Raw genomic sequence first — 8,987 nt, forward strand, 5'->3', positions numbered from 1 at the left:
TAAAAAAATAAAATAAAAAGAACAACCTTAACTGTGTTACAAACTGCTCAAACTGTTTAATCATCCAACTACTCCTAAGGGAAATGTTACATCTTATTATCAAAAAAAGTCTGTACAGGGCTTCCCTGGTGGCGCAGTGGTTGGGAGTCCGCCTGCCGATGCAGGGGACGCGGGGATTCGTGCCCCGGTCCGGGAGGATCCCACGTGCCGTGGAGCGGCTGGGCCCATAAGCCGTAGCTGCTGAGCCTGCGCGTCCGGAGCCTGTGCTCCGCAATGGGAGGGGCTCCAGCAGTGAGAGGCCCACATACCGCAAAAAAAAAAAAAGTCTGTACAATCCTAGTATTAAGGGAGGATAGTAATAAAATGTACACCCAAACACTTCCAATCCAGAGTCATTCACAAAATCATTCCCTATCATAAGAATGGAAGCTAAACACAAATTTCTATTCTTAATGCATATTTTTTAATGACTTAAGTCTTGAAGAAATCACACAGAAAAGAAGAAAATATTAAGCTAATAGGTAAATTTTTTACTGTAGTATAGATGATTTACAATACTGTGTTGGTTCCAGGTGTACAGCAAGGTGATTCGGGTTTTTTTTTTCAGATTATTTTCCCTTACAGGTTATTGTAAGATACCAAATACTGTTGTTCCCTGTGTTATACAGTAAATCCTTGCTGCTTATCCATTTTATGTATAGTAGTTTGTATCTGTTAATCCCCTACTCCTAATTTATCCCTCCGCACCCTTCCCTTTCCCCATTGGTAACCGTAAGTTTGTTTTTTATGTCTGTGAGTCTGTTTCTGTTTTATATACAGATTCATTTGTATTATTATTTAGATTCCACATATAAGTATTATTATATACTTGTCTTTCTGTCTGACTTCACTTAGTATGATAATCTCTAGGGCCATCCATGTTGCTGCAAATGGCATTATTTTATTCATTTTCATGGCTGAGTAATATTCCATTTTACACACACACACACACACACACACAAACACACACACACACACACCCCACATCTCCTTAAACCAATCATCTATTGATGGGCATCTAGGTTGTTTCCATGTCTTGGCTATTGTAAATAGTGCTGTTATGAACATTGGGGTGTCTGTATCTTCTCAAATCAGAGGTTTTGTTTTTCGTTTTATACAGCAGATCAAATTAGAGTTTTTTTCATCTTTTCTGGATATATGCCTAGGAGTAGGATTACTGGATCATATGGTATCTCTACTTTTACTTTTTTAAGGAACTCCATAACTGTTTTCCATAGTGGCTGCATCAATTTACATTCCCACCAACAGTATAAAAGGGTTCCCTTTTCTCCACACTCTCTCCAGCATTTGTTATTTGTAGACTTTTTGATAGTCATTTTGACCAGCGTGAGGAATCACAAGATCTGAGATATGCCTGTATATGAAATTCTAGAAAAGACTAATATAATCAATAGTGGAAAGAAAACAAACAAGTAATTGCCTTAGGGCAGACTGGGGGAGAGAGAGAAATGACTGATAACAGGCACAAGGGTACCTCCTGAGATAAGTGTTCTGTATCTTGATTATGGTGGTGGTGGGCTTCCCTGGTGGCGCAGTGGTTGAGAGTCCGCCTGCCGATGCAGGGGACACGGCTTCGTGCCCCGGTCCCGGAAGATCCCACATGCCACGGAGCGGCTGGGCCCGTGAGCCATGGCCGCTGAGTCTGTGCGTCCGGAGCCTGTGCTCCACAACGGGAGAGGCCACAACAGTGAGAGGCCCTTGTACCGCCAAAAAAAAAAAAAAAAAAAAATTAGCCAGAGTGGTGCTGGGAAAACTGGACAGCTACATGTAAAAGAATGAAATTAGAACACTCCCTAACACCATACACAAGAATAAAACTCAAAATGGATTAAAGACCTAAATGTAAGGCTGGACACTATAAAGCTCTTAGAGGAAAACATAGGCAGAACACTCTCTGACATAAATCACAGCAAGATCTTTTTTAAAAGACCCACCTCCTAGACTAATGAAAACAAAAATAAACAATGGGACCTAATTTAACTTAAAAGCTTTTGCACATAAAAGGAAACTATAACAAAATGAAAAGCCAACCCTCAGAATGAGAGAAAATATTTGCCAACGAAGCAATTGACAAGGGATTAATCTCCAAAATATACAAAGAGCACATGCAACTCAATATCAAAAATACAAACAACCCAATCAAAACATGGGCGGAAGACCTAAATAGACATTTCTCCAAAGAAGACATACAGGTGGCCAATAAACACATGAAAAGATGCCCAAGATCACTAATTATTAGAGAAATGCAAATCAAAACTACAATGAGGTATCACCTCACACCAGTCAGAAGGGCCATCATCAAAAAAAATCTACAAACAATAAATACTGGAGAGGGTGTGAAGAAAAGGAAACCCTCTTGCACTGTTGGTGGGAATGTAAATTGATACAGACACTATGGAGAACAGCATGGGGGTTCCTTAAAAAACTAAAAACAGAACTGCCATATGACCCAGCAATCCCACTCCTGGGCATATACCCGGAGAAAACCATAATTCAAAAAGATACATGCACCCCAATGTTCACTGCAGCGCTATTTACAATAGCCAGGACATGGAACAAACCTAAATGTCCATCGACAGAAAAATGGATAAAGATGATGTGGTATATATATAAAGTGGAATATTAACCATAAAAAGGAATGAAACTGTGCAATCTGCAGAGATGTGGATGGACCCAGAAACTGTCATACAGAGTGAAGTAAATAAGAAAAAGAAAAATATCGTATAATATCGCTTATATGTGGAATCCAGAAAAATGATACAGATGAACTTATCTGCAAAGCTGAAATAGACACAGATGTAGAGAATGGATGTATGGATACCAGGGGGGCGGGGGGGAAGGAGGGGGTGGGATGAATTGGGAGACTGGGACTGACATACATACACTACTATGTATAAAACAGATCGCTAATGAGAACCTACTGTACAACACAGGAAACTCTACTCAATTTTCTGTGGTGACCTAAATGGGAAGGAAATCCAAAAAAGAGGGGCTATATGTATACATATAGCTGATTCACTTTGCTGTACAGCAAAAACTAACACAACACTGTAACTATACTTCAATAAAAATTAATTTAAAAAAAAACAGGAATTTTCAAATCATCACTAAAGACTAGAGAAGTGATCCCATGCCAAATAAGCAAAATTTGGAGTTTTATTAGAAAATATTTTGGTTGAAAAAAATCAGAGAGACTATGCTGATCCAAAACCATAGTCCCAGGGACTCCTTTGGTGGCGCAATGGTTAAGAAACCGCCTGCCAATTCAGAGAACATGGGTTCGATCCCTGGTCCAGGAAGATCCCACATGCCACACAGCAACTAAGCCCGTGTGCCGTAACTACTGAGCCTGCGCTCTAGAGCCCGCAAGCTACAACTACTGAGCCCATGCATGGCAACTACTTAAGCCCATGTGCTCTAAGGCCCACGTGCCACAACCACTGAGCCCATGTGCTGCAACTACTGAAGCCCGCGCGCCTAGAGCCCATGCTCTGCAACAAGAGAAGCCACCGCAATGAGAAGCCCGCACACCACAATGAAGAGCAGCCCCGCTCGCCACAACTAGAGAAAGCCCGCATGCAGCAATGAAGACCCAATGCAGCCAAAAAAATTAATTAAACAAACTAAAAAAAAAAAAAATAGTCCCATACTTGAAAAACAAAACCGGAAAAGGGGAAAAGTAAAAGAGATTATTTTTATAACTTTCCTTCTCTCTCTTTCTCTCCCCCTCTGCTATGTCTTTGCTCTATCTCTGTCTCTTTCATGAACACGCACACATACACACATACACACTGACTCATCCATATACCTCAGTTCTGCGTGATGAAATCAATAGACAGACTCTTTTGGAACCTTCAGAGAGCAGAAAACTGAAATGCTAACTAGTGAGTAGATAGGGCTACAGGAATAAAGGATGACCTGATGAGAAGAGGCTAACAGTAGTAAGAATAGTAGCACGTCCCCTAAAACTGGTTTGAAAAGAGGGTCTCTGTTTACTGGATTCACCTGGTAAGGCAGCCAAAATTAGGTTGTGCCAGAACAAGGTGAAATCCATTGCCACATTATCTGCTTATAACTTTATCTCTGCTCTACATAAATAATGGTGTTTCTAGGATGCTGAAAATCACACTGAATGTAATCTCTTTACTGTTGCTTTTTCCCTAATACTGAATAAAACGTGGACGATTTCCACAATAAAAAAAAAAAAAAAACAGGGCTTCCCTGGTGGCGCAGTGGTTGAGAGTCCGCCTGCCGATGCAGGGGACACAGGTTCGTGCCCCGGTCCGGGAGGATCCCACATGCCACAGAGTGGCTGGGCCCATAAGCCATGGCCACTGAGCCTGCGCGTCCGGAGCCTGTGCTCCACAACGGGAGAGGCCACAACAGTGAGAGGCCCGCGTACCACAAAAAAAAAAAAAAAAAATTAGCCAAAGAATCGAAGTACACATTTCTCCAAAGATTATTTACAGATGGCAAGCAAATGCGTAAAAGATGTTCAATACGAATAGCCATCAGGGAAATGCAAATCAAAACCACGATGTGATACCACTTTACACCCACCAGAATGGGTGTATGATCAAAAAGACATACAATAAGTCTTCCCTGGTGGTGCAGTGGTTAAGAATCCGCCTGCCAATGCAGGGTACATGGTTTCGAGCCCTGGTCCAGGAAGATCCCACATGCCGCGGAGCAACTAAGCCCGTGTGCCACAACTACTGAGCCTGTGCTCTAGAGCCCAAGAGCCACAACTACTGAAGCCTGCGCAACTAGACCCTGTGCTCCGCAACAAGAGAAGCCACCGCAATGAGAAGCCCATGCACCGCAACAAAGAGTAGCCCCCGCTTGCAGTTGCGACTAGAGAAAGCCCGCACGCAGCAACAAAGACCCAACGCAGCCAAAAATAAATAAAAATAAAATAAATAAAACATTTTTTAAAACTTATTAAAAAATTTAAAATAAAATTAAAAAAGACATACAATAACAAGTGTAGGCAAGGATTTGGAGAAATTGAACCCTCATACGCTACTGGTGGATATGTAAAATAGTGAAGCCTCTTTCAAAAACAGTCTAGCAGTTCCTCAAAATGTTAAAATTAGAGTTACCATACAACTCAGCAATTCCACTCCTAGGTAAATAGCCAAAAGAAATTAAAATTTATGTCCACACAAAATCTTGTACATAAATGTTCACAAAGCAGCATTACTCATGAGAGCCCCACAATGGAAACAACACAAATGTCCATCAACAGGTGAAGGAATAATGTCACATCCATACAACAGAAAATTATCCAGCAATAAAAAGGAATGAAGCCTGATACATGTAACAACATACATAAAGCTTGAAAACATCATGCTAAGTAAAAGGAAGCCAGAAGGACCACATACTGTAAGACTCCATTTACATAAAATATCCGTATTAGTAAATCTATATAGACAGAGAGTAGATCAGTGATTGCTTAGGGCTCAGGGGGAATGGTACTGATGGCTTAGGGGTATGGAGTTTCTCTTTGGGGTGAAGAAATGTTCTAAAATTGGTTGTTGTGATGGTTACACAACTCTGTGAAAATACTAAAAACCAATGAATTGTACATTTAAGTGGGTAAATTGTATGGTATATGAATTATATCTCAATAAAGATGTTTAAAAAAAATTAACCTACTGTGACCAAGCCAGAACACTAGTTATCTCTGGAGGGTACTGACTGGGAAGGGGCACAGGTGACCCTTCTGAGGTGCTGGAAATGTTCCATATCTTTATTTGGGTGGCAGTTACATGGATGTATGTACTGAACTATACAATTAAGGTTGGTTCACTTCATTATATGTCAACAATACTTTTTTAAGAAGGGCTTTTTTTAATAATAAGTATTTGTAAGTGAATGAATATTTTAATTAATCCTCATAAAAACCTAAGAAGTATATATAATTATTATGAGGAAACATAGGTTCAGAAAAGTAACTTGCCCAAAGCCACAAAGCAGGCACTTGCACATCTGTCTCTCGACTCCAAATCCTGACTCCCAATACTCCATGACTTAATCTTTGGATTTCTTCCAACTGCTGCCTAATGTAAGGTATGCACACATAAATATTAGATGAATTATACTTTATGCTTATATTTAAATTATAGCATAACTTATATATTTAAATTATTAAATATAATTCAATAAAATATACATTTAAATTATATATATTTAAATTACTAAATGCTATATAAAGGCACAGAAGGCTAAAATTATGATAGGCTGTAGGAAGCTATATGGAGAATAAATAAGACTTAAGGTGATCCTTGAATCTAAAAGAATATCATGAATAGGTAGGGATAAGTATGGGGGAAGACTGGAGGAATCATAGTTCCCTAAGGAAACATCTTGTAAGGAATAGTTTTTATCTTTTTAAGTGTTTCTTGTACATTTAGTTATTTAAACCAGTATGTTCAAACATGATAGCAGTGGTAGCTACACCACCAAATACATGTAATTCCTTAAAGATATTTAAATAAGTAAAAACTCTTCTCCCTAGCACAGAACCACCTTCAGGCTCAAAATGGGTTTTCAAACAATCACAGCAGATAAGGGATCAGTAAGAAGTGTTAAGTATTGGCACCCCACAGATTTCAAAATTCCAGTGCTTCATGAGATTTAGCCATACTATTTCCACAGAAATTCTAAGAGTAAAAAGGTCACTGCTCAGCCAATTTAAACGAACAACCTAACATACAGTTCAACTATTATTTAAGTTGCTACCCTTCAAAATGAAAAAAAAAATTAAAATCACTAAAATAATGATTTATCTTCAATTACTTGAACAGAGGCTACAGAATGAATTACCACTGTGTCTGCAAAGAAGGAACAGTGTCTAGATGCCAACAGTCTCTTCTTAATCATGACAGTTAGGAACAAAATGTCTATAAAGAATGCACAAGCAGGAAAGGTGACCCAAAAATGAGACTTGTTACATCACAGGTTGGTAGTGTCCTTGAAAATCTCCAATTTGGAAGATATTATTTTTCTTTTTTGTTCAGCACTTCCACCATCTTGATCTATCTGAAGAACAATCACTGACAAGATAATTTAAAATCTTGACATTCTCCCTACCAAATCTGTCAAAATTGCTCTGAAAGCTTGGTGGCACAGCGACCTTAACAGTCCTCTATGAATGATTGACTTTTACGCCTAAATAAGTCACCATTCAAGAAACTCGGTACCAAGCTCTTCATCAACTGATCAGCTTGACTGTTTCTCCAATTTAAAAAAAGGTAAACGCACACACACACACCTGATGCTCTATTTTCCAGTTTATATTCAGCCTCAGTTTAGGACAAGTGTGTAAAAACAGAATCCAAACACACTGAGAAATAATTACAGTTATTTACTGAGTCCTTGGACACTATTTTAGGTACCTCACATGCATTATAGAGGTTACTCCTCCCAATAACTCTATGTGGTAGGCATCATTATTTTACGTTATTTTTATCACGATTTTACACATTAGGAAACATTCAAAATCAAACAGCTGGTAATTTCTCAAGTTCGTAAATGGGAAAGTTGGGAATTGAAGCGCGATGTGTCTGATTCCAGAGACACACTTTTGGATTCAACTAAAAGGCACTGCCTCTAACAGGAAAAAATAAAGACAGTAGCATAAACTTTCACTTTTTCCTGGGTGTTACTCATTCTCAGTGACTAAATACAAGAACAAGAACATTGGAGTCAGTCTGGCTGGATTCAAAACCAGCTCAACGACTTACGCCATGTGTCTTCGATCCTCAGTTATCTAATATGTAAAGTGAGGAGGATAAGAGTACCTATCTCACAAGATTGTCGTGAAGATTCAACAAATGTGTATATGTAAAAAGCCTGAAACACTATCACCGTACAGCGCGGAAACATACTAGTTCTGTTGGAGAGGAAAGTGGTAAATGATGATAAGGATTCCCAAGAAACATCTTTATATCTGGGCAAAAAAACTAGAACACTCACCAACAAAACAGTAGCCTGGAGTAGGGAGGGAGCGTGAGGAGAAAGGGGCGGAGGGGCCCAGTCGCCCTGACTCCGCGAGAAGTCCCGGCTGTGGGACCCCGCGGAAGGAGGCGGCGCGGACGGAGGCCGCTCGCGGGGTGCTCAGCGTGAGAAAGACGCCTTCGAGGGGCTGGCGGGAACCAGAGCCCTTCGCCAGGGGACCCGGGGAGAATGAAGACCGCACCCTGTGTGTGAGGGGCGCGGTCCGGGCACCCGAGGGCGGAAGCCCATCCGGCGTCACCAGGGGCCCACCAGGCGTCGAGAGGCGCCCAGTACCCCGAGGAGCCATCCCCGGTTTTCCAAGGGGCCTACCCCGCCGTCCCAAAGGGCCGTCCCTTCAGGAGGCGCCCACCTCGGCGTCCGGAGAGACCCGCCTCACCGTCGAGAGGGCCCTACCCCCAAGTCAGAGGCGCCCCTCCGGGAGAGGAGTGGGCCGCGGCCCCCCTGAGGGTGAGAAGGAGGCGGGAAGCAAGCGGGCGGGAGGTGTACCGAAGCGTCAAGTACTCACCGACCGGTCCCCGCCGCTTCGCTGAGTCCCCCCCCCTCAGGTGCCGCGGGTCGCAACCGTCCGCAGCACTTTAGGAACTAGGGGCGGACGAGCGCGCGCGAAGCTGAGGTACCGCGAGAAGACGAGCTCTCGGGGCAGGCGCATGCGCGGGCGTCCGGGGACGGAACCAACCCGCACTGCGGGGGGGAGACTGCCGCCAGGACATACCAACCGTGTGAGGTGGGAGGCGCCATCAGCGCGAGGTGGATTCCATATCCAAGGGCATACTGGGCACCTCCCGGTGGTCTCGCAGTTTGTTCGTTTGCTTTATCATTTGCTAGTGCTTTGAGGGAAACTAAAGAGTAGTAACAGGGTCCCCAAAACCCTACAGTGAAACCTTCAAAGGTTTCTCTGCCACATC

The 8,987-nt window shown here is 42.0% G+C and overlaps 1 protein-coding gene across 3 annotated transcripts in view; it reads right to left on the reverse strand.

Annotated features, from left to right (window-relative positions):
• The window catches only part of UIMC1 (ubiquitin interaction motif containing 1), a 126,004-nt gene extending 117,285 nt beyond the window's left edge, over positions 1–8,719 (reverse strand). Inside the window, exons 1-2 of one of the 3 annotated variants that reach the window (XM_027098189.1) lie at positions 8,588–8,683; positions 6,019–6,122 (exon numbers count right to left, since the gene is read on the reverse strand). The gene's annotated coding sequence lies outside the window, so the exon portion shown is untranslated. Of the gene's footprint in view, positions 1–1,534; positions 1,565–6,018; positions 6,123–8,587 lie in introns of those variants that run through there. The other 2 variants (XM_027098187.1, XM_027098190.1) reach the window with 2 other exon arrangements.
• Between the last annotated feature and the right edge of the window lie 268 nt (positions 8,720–8,987).

The sequence above is a fragment of the Aethalodelphis obliquidens genome, unplaced genomic scaffold (genome assembly GCF_003676395.1).
Source record: "Aethalodelphis obliquidens isolate GAN/ISIS:26980383/991018 unplaced genomic scaffold, ASM367639v1 scaffold121, whole genome shotgun sequence".
In the NCBI taxonomy this organism is placed as follows: domain Eukaryota; kingdom Metazoa; phylum Chordata; class Mammalia; order Artiodactyla; family Delphinidae; genus Aethalodelphis; species Aethalodelphis obliquidens.